Below are 10,294 nucleotides of genomic sequence, written 5' to 3'. Positions count from 1 at the left end.
ACTCATAGTCATACAACGCGGAAACAGGCCCTTCGGCCCCACCGAGTCCGCACCAACCACATTACCCCTGCACACTAACACTATCCCACAGACACCAGGGGCATTTTACACTTATACCGATGCCAATTAGCCTACAAACCTGTACCGAAAATCTTGGAGAGAACCCACGCGGTCACGGGAGAACGCACAACAGGCAGCACTCGTAGTCAGGATCGAACCCGGGTCTCTGGCGCTGCAAGCGCTGCAAGGCAGAAAGTCTACCGCTGCTCCACCGTGCTGCCTTTGTCGATGTTGACCCATCTGCACCAGTCCCAACCGCCTGCATTTGCTGCATATCCCACAAAATCGTTCTTATCCATATATCTGTCCAAATACGGTGAAAATTTACAAGGATGCTGCCAGGACTAGAGGGTCTGAGCTATAGGCAGAGATTGAATAGGCTGGGACTCTATTCCTTGGAGCGCAGGAGGATGAGGGGTGATCTGATAGAGGTGTATAAAATCATGGGGGGAAGAGATCGGGTAGATGCACAGAGCCTCTTGCACAGAGTTGGGGGAATCAAAGACGAGAGGACATAGGTTTAAGGCGAAGGGGAAAAGATTTTATAAGTATCTGAGCCTGAGGGGTCGCTTTTTCACACAGAGAGTGGTGGGTGTATGGAACGTGCAAACTCCGTACAGACAGCACCCGTAGTCAGGATCGAACCCGGGTCTCCACCGCTGCGCCGCCGTGCCGCCCAGAGACAACACCTGATAAATATCAGCTGCGTCATTCTGCACCAAAAACCATTCGTTAAAGTTCCACTTAGATTCCTCGTTGAAAAGTGCGCAAATCATTCCACATTCACTGCTGCCAAGCCGAGCTTATAAAGATTAGGTTCGCAGACTGCAGCCGTCATGGATAAATTACCAGTTCTCCTTATTTCAGTAATCCGCAATGCCTATTAAAAAGATCATTAGTCTGGAAATGGGAGCTGTGACAATGACTGTTGCACTGGCTTCCTCCCTAATGATGTTGTTTGATGGAGCCGCAGGGCATTCGAGACCTTTTATTTCTTTAGAACACAGTTTTAAAAAAAGCCAATAACCCTTATCAATCTTTTCCACAAGTTTCGACAAACGTTGGAAGAAAAGAAATTAAATTGTCTGTACATGTGGGTGGTGTGTGTGTGTCTGGTTTGATTATGCGTGTGTATAATTGTGTGTCTGGGGATATTTGTGTGCGCATTCACACATAGTAGGGGGTACAGCTCAGTGGTAGAGCATCCTCCTACAGATCAGGAGGTCCCTGGTTCAAATCCAGCTCTCTTAAGGTGAGAGCTGACTTTTACAACCAGAGGTTGGTGGGCGTATGGGACGAGGAGGTAGTTGAGGCAGATATTATAACAACATTTAGCTTTTGGGCAGGTACATGGATAGGAAAGGTTTCGAGGGATTATGCAGGCAGGTGGGACTAGTCTTCTTCCTCGTGTCCGGCCATCTTCCACGTCACGTCTTTCCGGTCGGTCAGTGACGGTCGGCGGTCGGTGGTTGCAGAATTGGCTACTTCAGTCAGTCACTGTGGTACAGTTCCTGTCGTCAGCATTGCCCGGGATGCACCACCTGGAGGCTTCTGCTTGGGTGGGGACTAGTGCAGATGGGAGACAGACACAGGGTGCTGGAGTAACTCAGCGGGTCAGACAGCATCTCTGGAGAATATGGAATAGGCGACATTTCGTGTCGAGACCCTTCCTCAGGCTGAGAATCAATGGACAAGGGAAACGAGAGTTATAGACGGTGATGTAGAGAGATATCGAACAAATGAACGGAAGATATGCAAAAAAGTAACGTTGCTACAGGAAATAGGCCACTGTTAGTCGTGTCCGAGGCGAGAATGAGTACACTCAACAAGACGATGGGACATGTTGGACGGTGTGGGTACGTTGGGCCCAAGGGCTTGCTTCCACACTTTTGCTCCATCACAGATTTCCAGAGAATTGTACTGTTCGAAACACATGTCCTCATAATTTACATAGTGACATTTAAGACCCTGGTATCGGATGGATCTCAATCATTTCAAATTTCCAGATAAAATTCTATTATTCTTCACAATGCAGAAATAAGGAACTGCAGACGCCAGTTTACGGAAAAGGACACAAAGTGCTGGAGTAACTCAGCTGGTCAGGCAGTATCTCATGGATAGGTGAAGTTTCGGGGTCTGAGCAGCCAGCCTGAAGGAGGGTCCTGATCCAAAATGTCACCTATCCATGTTCTCCAAAGATGCTGCCTGACCCGCGGAGTTGCTCCAGCACTCTGTGTCCTTTTACTGTTATAATGGTATTGAATATCCCTTGGTTCACAAAAACGCTGGAGAAACTCAGCGGGTGCAGCTGCATCTATGGAGCGAAGGAAATAGGCAACGTTTCGGGCCGAAACCCTTCTTCAGACTGGGGGGGGCGGGGAGAAGAAAGGAAAAAGGAGGAGGAGGAGCCCGAGGGCTGAGGAAGGGGAGGAGACAGCAAGGGCTAACAAAATTGGGAGAATTCAATGTTCATGCCCCCAGGATGCAGACTCCCCAGGCGGAACATGAGGTGTTGTTATATCCCTTGATGTTTAAGAAGGAACTGCAGATGCTGGAACAATCGCAGGTATACAAAAAATGCTGGAGGAACTCAGCGGGTGAGGCAGCATCTATGGAGCGAAGGAATAGGTGACGTTTCGGGTCGAGACCCTTCTTCACACTGATGTGGGGGTGGGGGGGCGGGAAGAAGAAAGGAAGAGGCGGAGACAGTGGGCTGTGGGAGAGCTGGGAAGGGGAGGGGAAAGAGGGAGAAAGCAGGGACTACCTGAAATTGGAGAAGTCAATGTTCATACCGCTGGAGTGTAAACTACCCAAGCAGAATATGAGGTGCTGCTCCTCCAATTTACAGTGGGACTCACTCTGGCCATGGAGGACAGAAATCCCTTGATTATCAGTTGAATATTCATTGTATTCATCAGTAAATCCTTTATCATATCACAGTATTTGGCCTAAACAAGACAAGATCATGATTGAACATGGTCCGTTCACCAGCTGCACAAATGTGCCCCCAACTTTAGTTTAGTTTAGAGATACAGCACGGAAACAGGCCCTTCAGCCCACCCATCCCACCAGTGACCCCCGTACACAAGCACTATCTTGGGACAACATAGGGACAATTTACAATTTTATCAAGCTGATTAGCACGCAAACCTACACGTCTTTGGAGTGTGGGTGGAGAAAACTCACGCAGGTCACGGGGAGAACGCGCAAACTCCATACAGACAGCACCCGTAGTCAGGATCGAACCCGGGTTTCTGGTGCTGTAAGGCAGCAACTCTACCGCTGCGCCACAGTGCAACACATAAGTTTGAAGGGGGCACCTGGATTTGAACCAGGGACCTCTTGATCTGCAGTCAAATGCTCTACCACTGAGCTATACCCCCCAGGTATCAGCCTATCTATCTATCTTATCCATCTACTTTTTATATAATTCCATGTAAGCACTATTTTAGTTATACCTGGGTAAGATATTTAGGGAGGCATAATGATACAGTGTGGAAACATGCCCTTTGGCCCAACTTGCCCACATCAGCCAACATGTCCCAGCTACACTAGTCCCACCTGCCTGCGTTTGGTCCATATCCCTCCAAACCTGTCCTATCCATGCACCTGTCTAACTGTTTCTTAAACATTGGGATAGTCCCAGACAAATCACTGGATGGATTTAAGAGAGAGTTAGATAGAGCTCTAGGGGCTAGTGGAGTCAAGGGATATGGGGAGAAGGCAGGCACGGGTTATTGATTGTGGACGATCAGCCATGGTCACAATGAATGGGGGTGCTGGCTCAAAGGGTCGAATGGCCTCCTCCTGCACCTATTTTCTATGTTTCTATGATTCTATGTAACTACCTCCTCTGGCAGCTCGTTCCATACACCCACCACCTTTTGTGTGAAAAAATTACCCCTCAGATTCCTATTAAATCTGTTCCCCTTCACCTTAAACCTATGTCCTCTGGTCATCGATTCACCCACTCTGGACAAGAGACTCTGTGTGTCTACCAGATCCATGCCTGAATTCCTCATTGAACTAACTAGTGGCAATCTCAGTCTTATAGTCTGATATTGAAGTGAAGTGCAGTTCTCACAGCTAGGTGCCTGGTTGTGTGAAGCAAAGCTTGCTTACAGCAGTGGCACAGCCTGGGATTCTGTATATTCCCTCTTACAAACAACTGAACAAGTACATGCAACGTCTTTAGCCTGAAAGGCAAATAAAATCAAAAGACGATTTTGAAAATGTGTTCCTGGAGCATGAAGGAACAAGATATCCCGTGTTTATTGATGTTACTAGAGCCACGAAGCCTGCTTTAATCTTCCGAGTGTTTGGCTTTGGGCCAACTATCTCGACTAAGCTAATCACTTAATGAATGGAACAAATCCTTTCAGCTTCAAGCCTTATCTTGACAAGCACATCGGAGAATAAGCGAAGACTTCATAGGTGAGCATAGTTTAGTTTAGTTTAGTTTAGAGATACAGCGCGGAAACAGGCCCTTCGGCCCACCGAGTCCGTGCCGACCAGCGATCCCCACACATTAACACTATCCTACACACACACACACTGGGGGAAATTTACACCAAGCCAATGAACCCACTATTAACCCACTATACCCACTAGGGACAATTTTTACATTTATCTAACCAATTAACGTACAAACCTGCACGTGTGCGAGGAGACCGAAGATCTCGGAGAAAACCCACGCAGGTCACGGGGAGAACGTTCAAACTCTGTACCAGCACCAGTAGTTAGGATCGAACATGGGTTTCTGGCGCCGTGAGGCAGTAGTTCTACCGCTTCGCTGCTCAGCTTGGACAACATATGGAGACTGCGTTAGTAAAAGACACCCCCTATATGAAGCCTAACTCACAGCCCTTACAGGGGTTACTTTAAGTCGCAGCTGGCAAGACGAGCCAGGGCAACAGGAAACGCAGAAGAGCAGAGCACAGGAACAGGCCCTTCGGCCCACAATGTCTGCGCTGATCGTAATGCCACGATAATCCGATCTTATCTCCCTACACATGATCCATCACCTCTATTCCCAACATTACCACGGGCTCTTCATTGCATTGGATTTATTCTGCATTGAATGAATGAATGAATGAATGGATGAATGAATGATTGAATGAATGAATGAATGAATGAATGAATATGTTTATTGGCCAAGTATTCACATACAAGAAATTTGCCTTGGTGCTCCACCCGCAAGTGACAAAATGACATACATTAAACAATTAAGAATGACACATAAAACATTAAACATTAATAATAAAACATTATAGTTTAAACACGTGAATTAAATAAAATACCAGAACAAAAGGAGGCTACAGACTTTTGGTTGTTGAGCAGAGCTACTGCTCGTGGAAAAAAGCTGTTTTTATGTCTGGCTGTGGCGGCTTTGACAGTCCGGAGTCGCCTTCCAGAGGGAAGTGATTCAAAGAGTTTGTGGCCAGGGTGAGAGGGGTCAGAGATGATCTTACCCGCTCGCTTCCTGGCCCTTGCAGTGTACAGTTCGTTGATGAGAGGAAGATTGCAGCCAACAACCTTCTCGGCTGATCGAACGATTCGCTGCAGCCTCCGGATGTCGTGCTTGGTGGCTGAGCCGAAACAGTCCATGACGGAGAAGGTGAGGACAGACTCTACGATGGCAGCATAGAATTCCAACATCAAGTGTGTTTGTAGCAACTTTAATGTAGCAAAACACATCAAGGTAGTTTGTGGGAACGTCACTAACTTTATACCCACTCATTCCGCTTGGGCAATCTACATGAACAGTGAATTCCCTAACGTCAGGTAAAATCCACCTGTGCACTAACACTATCCCACCAAATTCACAATTTGTATCAAATGTAATTAACCTACAAACCTGTACGTCTTTGGAGTGTGGGAGGAAACTGGAGCTCCCAGAGAAAATGCACGCAGGTCACGGGGAGAACGTGCAAACTCCGTACAGACAGCACTTGTGATCAGGATCGAACCCAGCTCTCTGCCGCTGTAAAGGGCCTGTCCCACTTTCACCACCTAATTCACGACCTCTGCCGAGTTAGTCCTTGACTCATAACTCGCAGCATGGTCGTCACGAGGTCGTAGGTAGGTCGTAGCAGGCGGTGATGCTAGTCGTAGGTACTCGTGGCATCGAGTAGTTCGGGGCCTTTTTTCAACATGATGAAAAATGTCCACGAGTAAAAAAGGTTGTGAATTAGGTTGTGAATGTCTGACAGGCCCTTAAGGCAGCAACTCTACCGCAGAGCCACCTTGCAACCCTGTGCACTAATATAACACTCCAAGACACAAACACACACACACAGTGTAGTCTTCGAAATACATTTCAGCATGAGATGTACTGCTACTTTTTCCCAGTAGCAGTAGAACAGGTCTGACTCTCTCCCTCACAGGGGTGTAGCCATTACCTTGTTTGTTCACGCTGAACACTGAATTAATGTAAGGGACCATCGGTTTGGAACCTCAGCTATTGAGCTGCGGCTAAAAGCTTTTCTTCAACATATGTTAAAGCACGAATGCATTCACAAGAAAACCAGCGTCATCGCTTCTCTGTCAGACTGCTTCCAGCACTTGCAGCGTTTAGATTGCACAAAGTCTAAGTGGAACAAATTCCAGTTTAAATAAATCCAAGCGTGACTCTTTCAGTGAGTGCTTTTCATCTATTCCAACCTAATCGCAACAGAAACACAGCTGAGGAAAGTCAGTCACAATATAGACTCGTTTCATTCACTGCAGACCCAAGGAACTGCAGATGCTGGTTTACACAAAGTGCTGGAGTAACTCAGTGGGTCAGGCAGCATCTCTGGAGAGCATGGATAGGTGACAATCTGAAGAAGGGACTCGACCAGAAAAGTCACCCATTCCTTCTCTCCAGAGATGCTGCCTGTCCCGCTGAGTTACTCCAGCTTTTTGTGTCTACGGTTTAAACCAGCATTTGCAGTTCCTTCCTACACATGCATTGGTGACATTTTGGGTCGGGACAATTGGTTCTTGCAATTTAAATATCTTTCAATCTCTGCCTTGAGTAGTTTAGTTTAGAGATGCAGCGTGAAAACAGGCCCTTCGGCCCATCGAGTCCATGCCAACCAGCGATCTCCACACACTTACACTTTCCGACACACACTAGGGACAATTTACAATTATACCAAGCCAATTAACCTACAAACCCGCTTGTCTTTGGAATGTGGGAGGAGACTGGAGCACCCGGAGAAAACCCACGCAGGTCACGGGGAGAACGTACAAACTCCGTACAGGCAGCGCCCGCAGTCAGGATCGAAACTTCGGTGTAAACCAGCATCTGCAGTTCCTTCCTACACATGAAAAAAAGTCAATGTTCTCTCCAGAACTCAGCGATCCAGGATAGACACAAAAAGCTGGAGTAAATCAGCGGGTCAGGCAGCATCTCTGGAGAAAAGGTGACATTTCGGGCCGAGACCCTTCTTCAGACTGAGAGTCCGGGGAAAGGGAAACGAGAGATATAGACGGTGATGTATAGAGATGTCAAACAAATAAATTAAAAAGGTGCAAAAAAGTAACAAGGTAAAGGAAACAGGCCATCGTTAGCTGTGGGTGAGGTGAAAACGAGTTACCGACAATGAGACTCAACAGGATGTCTTGTAAACTAGTAGAACGACTTGGGTGGGGGAGGGATGGAGAGAGAGGGGATGCAAGGGTTCCTCCTAATCTGAGGAAAGACATTCTTGCCATAGAGGGAGTACAGAGAAGGCTCACCAGACTGATTCCTGGGATGGCAGGACTTTCATATGAAGAAAGACTGGATAGACTCGGCTTGTACTCGCTAGAATTTAGAAGATTGAGGGGGGATCTTATAGAAACTTACAAAATTCTTAAGGGGTTGGACAGGCTAGATGCAGGAAGATTGTTCCCAAATGTTGTGGAAGTCCAGAACAAGGGGTCACAGTTTAAGGATAAGGGGGAAATCTTTTAGGGCCGAGATGAGAAAAACATTTTTCACACAGAGTGGTGAATCTCTGGAATTCTCTGCCACAGAAGGTAGTTGAGGCCACAGTTCATTGGCTATATTTAAGAGGGAATTAGATGTGGCCCTTGTGGCTAAAGGGATCAGGGGGTATGGAGAGAAGGCAGGTACAGGATACTGAGTTGGATGATCAGCCATGATCGTATTGAATGGCGGTGCAGGCTCGAAGGGCCGAATGGCCTCTACTCCTGCACCTATTTTCTATGTTTCTATGTTTCTACTTGAAGTTAGAGTTATATGATCCAACTAGTAATGGTGGGTGAGAAGGGTTTAGACTGACGACTACTAGTGTTGTCGTTGTACCCTTGATAAATCACTGCTGTGGTGGGCATGTCAATGCTGAAACCACCAGGGGACTTTGCCAACTCAGGGACTTAAAAGATAATGGCAGATAAAGTACGTTTCGCAGGCGTGAAACCTTTCCATAATTTAATTCCAGGGGCGCCGGCAGCTGTTTGCCTTCCACTTGATTCATTTTGAAGCCTTTTTCTTCAGCTCACAGCCTGACAGGTTTTTGAAGGTTTGTTTCACAGAGAGAAAATGTTCAATGATATTGTAGTTGTCAGTTTGAGTGTTGCTGAGGCAGAGACGGAGCCACTTCAGCTTCAGTTCCTGGTGCATGTGAATGAATAAATAATACTTTATTATCGCATCTGACATGTCACGGTGAAATGTCTCGTTTTTTTTTTAGTTTAGTTTAGTCTTGAGATACTGAAACAGGCCCTTCGGCCCACCGAGTCCGCGCCGACCAGCTATCCCTAATAATAATAATAATAATATATTTTATTTATGGGCGCCTTTCAAGAGTCTCAAGGACACCTTACAAAAATTTAGCAAGTAGAGGCAAAACATGTAAGCGGAATGAAATAAATAGTAGAGACATGACTAGTACACAAATTAAAGACAGAATTCAATTCAAAACACAATATGAGGCAATTCAAGCACAGATGAAAAGGGAGGGGGACGTGGGGCTAAGGATAGGCAGAGGTGAAGAGATGGGTCTTGAGGCGGGACTGGAAGATGGTGAGGGACACAGAATTGCGGATCGGTTGGGGGAGGGTGTTCCAGAGCCTGGGAGCTGCCCTGGAGAAGGCTCTGTCCCCAAAACTGCGGAGGTTGGACTTGTGGATGGAGAGGAGACCGGCTGATGTGGATCTGAGGGACCGTGAGGTTTGGTAGGGGGAGAGGAGGTCAGTGAGATATGGGGGGGGGGCCAGATGGTGGAGGGCTTTGTAGGTGAGGACCAGGATTTTGTCGGTGATCCGGTGGGAGATGGGAAGCCAGTGAAGTTGTTTGAGGACTGGAGTGATGTGATGCCAGGATCCCTGCGCTATCCAGGGACAATTTACACTCATACCAAGCCGATTAACCTACAAACCCGTACGCCTTTTGAGCGTGGGAGGAACCCGAAGACCTCGGAGAAAAACCCGCGCAGATCACGGGGAGAACGTACAAACTCCGTGCAGGGTGCCCGCGCCGACCAGCGATCCCTGCGCACGAACACCATTCTACACACACTTGGGACAATTTACAATTATACCAAGTACTGTGGGAGGAAGCCAGAGCTCCTGGAGAAAACTCAAGCAGGTCGAGGGGAGAACGTACAGACTCCGTACAGACTCCGTACAGACAGCGCCCGTGGTCAGGATCGAACCAGGGTCTCCGTTTCTTGTCTTAGTACGATTCCTCGTTTATCAACATCACTTTGCCCTTTAGTCTCCGTTTTCACCAGTTCTGCTCTCTCCTTCCCCACTTTCAATCAGTGGCCGATCAGGATGCTACTCCACAGCTTCTTCCCACAGGCAATAAGACTGGTTAACGGACTGTGTCCCCTCCCCATATATCATACACCAACACATTCAACCTCGCCCATACTTTGACAGCTCGGCACCTGGCAAAGCAAAGCCACTGTTCGGTCTGAATGTCTGTTATTATTTCAATTTTTAGGCCTATTTTAGATATGGTAATTTTAATTTTTAAAGCTATATGTATTTATTCTGTTTTTATTAACCGCACTGATGGGAACTGATTGAGAAACATTTTTTTCGTTTCGTCTGTGTATGTAAGTGCTCAGTTAAAATGACATTAAAGTAAATACTGAATACTGAATTATGAAAGTATTTTGACATGAACACGAGAAGCAGCGTGGAAACAGGGCCCACCGAGTCCGTGCTGACCATCGATCACCCGTCCGTTCACAAGACATCTCTGCCATTCCACATCAGGCACATTTAAGGGCGA

General features: G+C 47.1%; 1 non-coding gene across 1 annotated transcript; it reads right to left on the bottom strand.

The window, feature by feature from the left end:
* Positions 1–3,371: 3,371 nt before the first annotated feature.
* trnac-gca lies at positions 3,372–3,443 on the bottom strand. The gene has a single exon. It is a non-coding gene; the product is annotated as a tRNA-Cys (tRNA).
* Between the last annotated feature and the right edge of the window lie 6,851 nt (positions 3,444–10,294).

Source organism: Amblyraja radiata, chromosome 16 (genome assembly GCF_010909765.2).
Source record: "Amblyraja radiata isolate CabotCenter1 chromosome 16, sAmbRad1.1.pri, whole genome shotgun sequence".
Taxonomy (NCBI): Eukaryota; Metazoa; Chordata; class Chondrichthyes; order Rajiformes; family Rajidae; genus Amblyraja; species Amblyraja radiata.
Note: the sequence above shows the minus strand (reverse complement) of the source record. Positions and strands in the feature narration are given on the sequence as shown.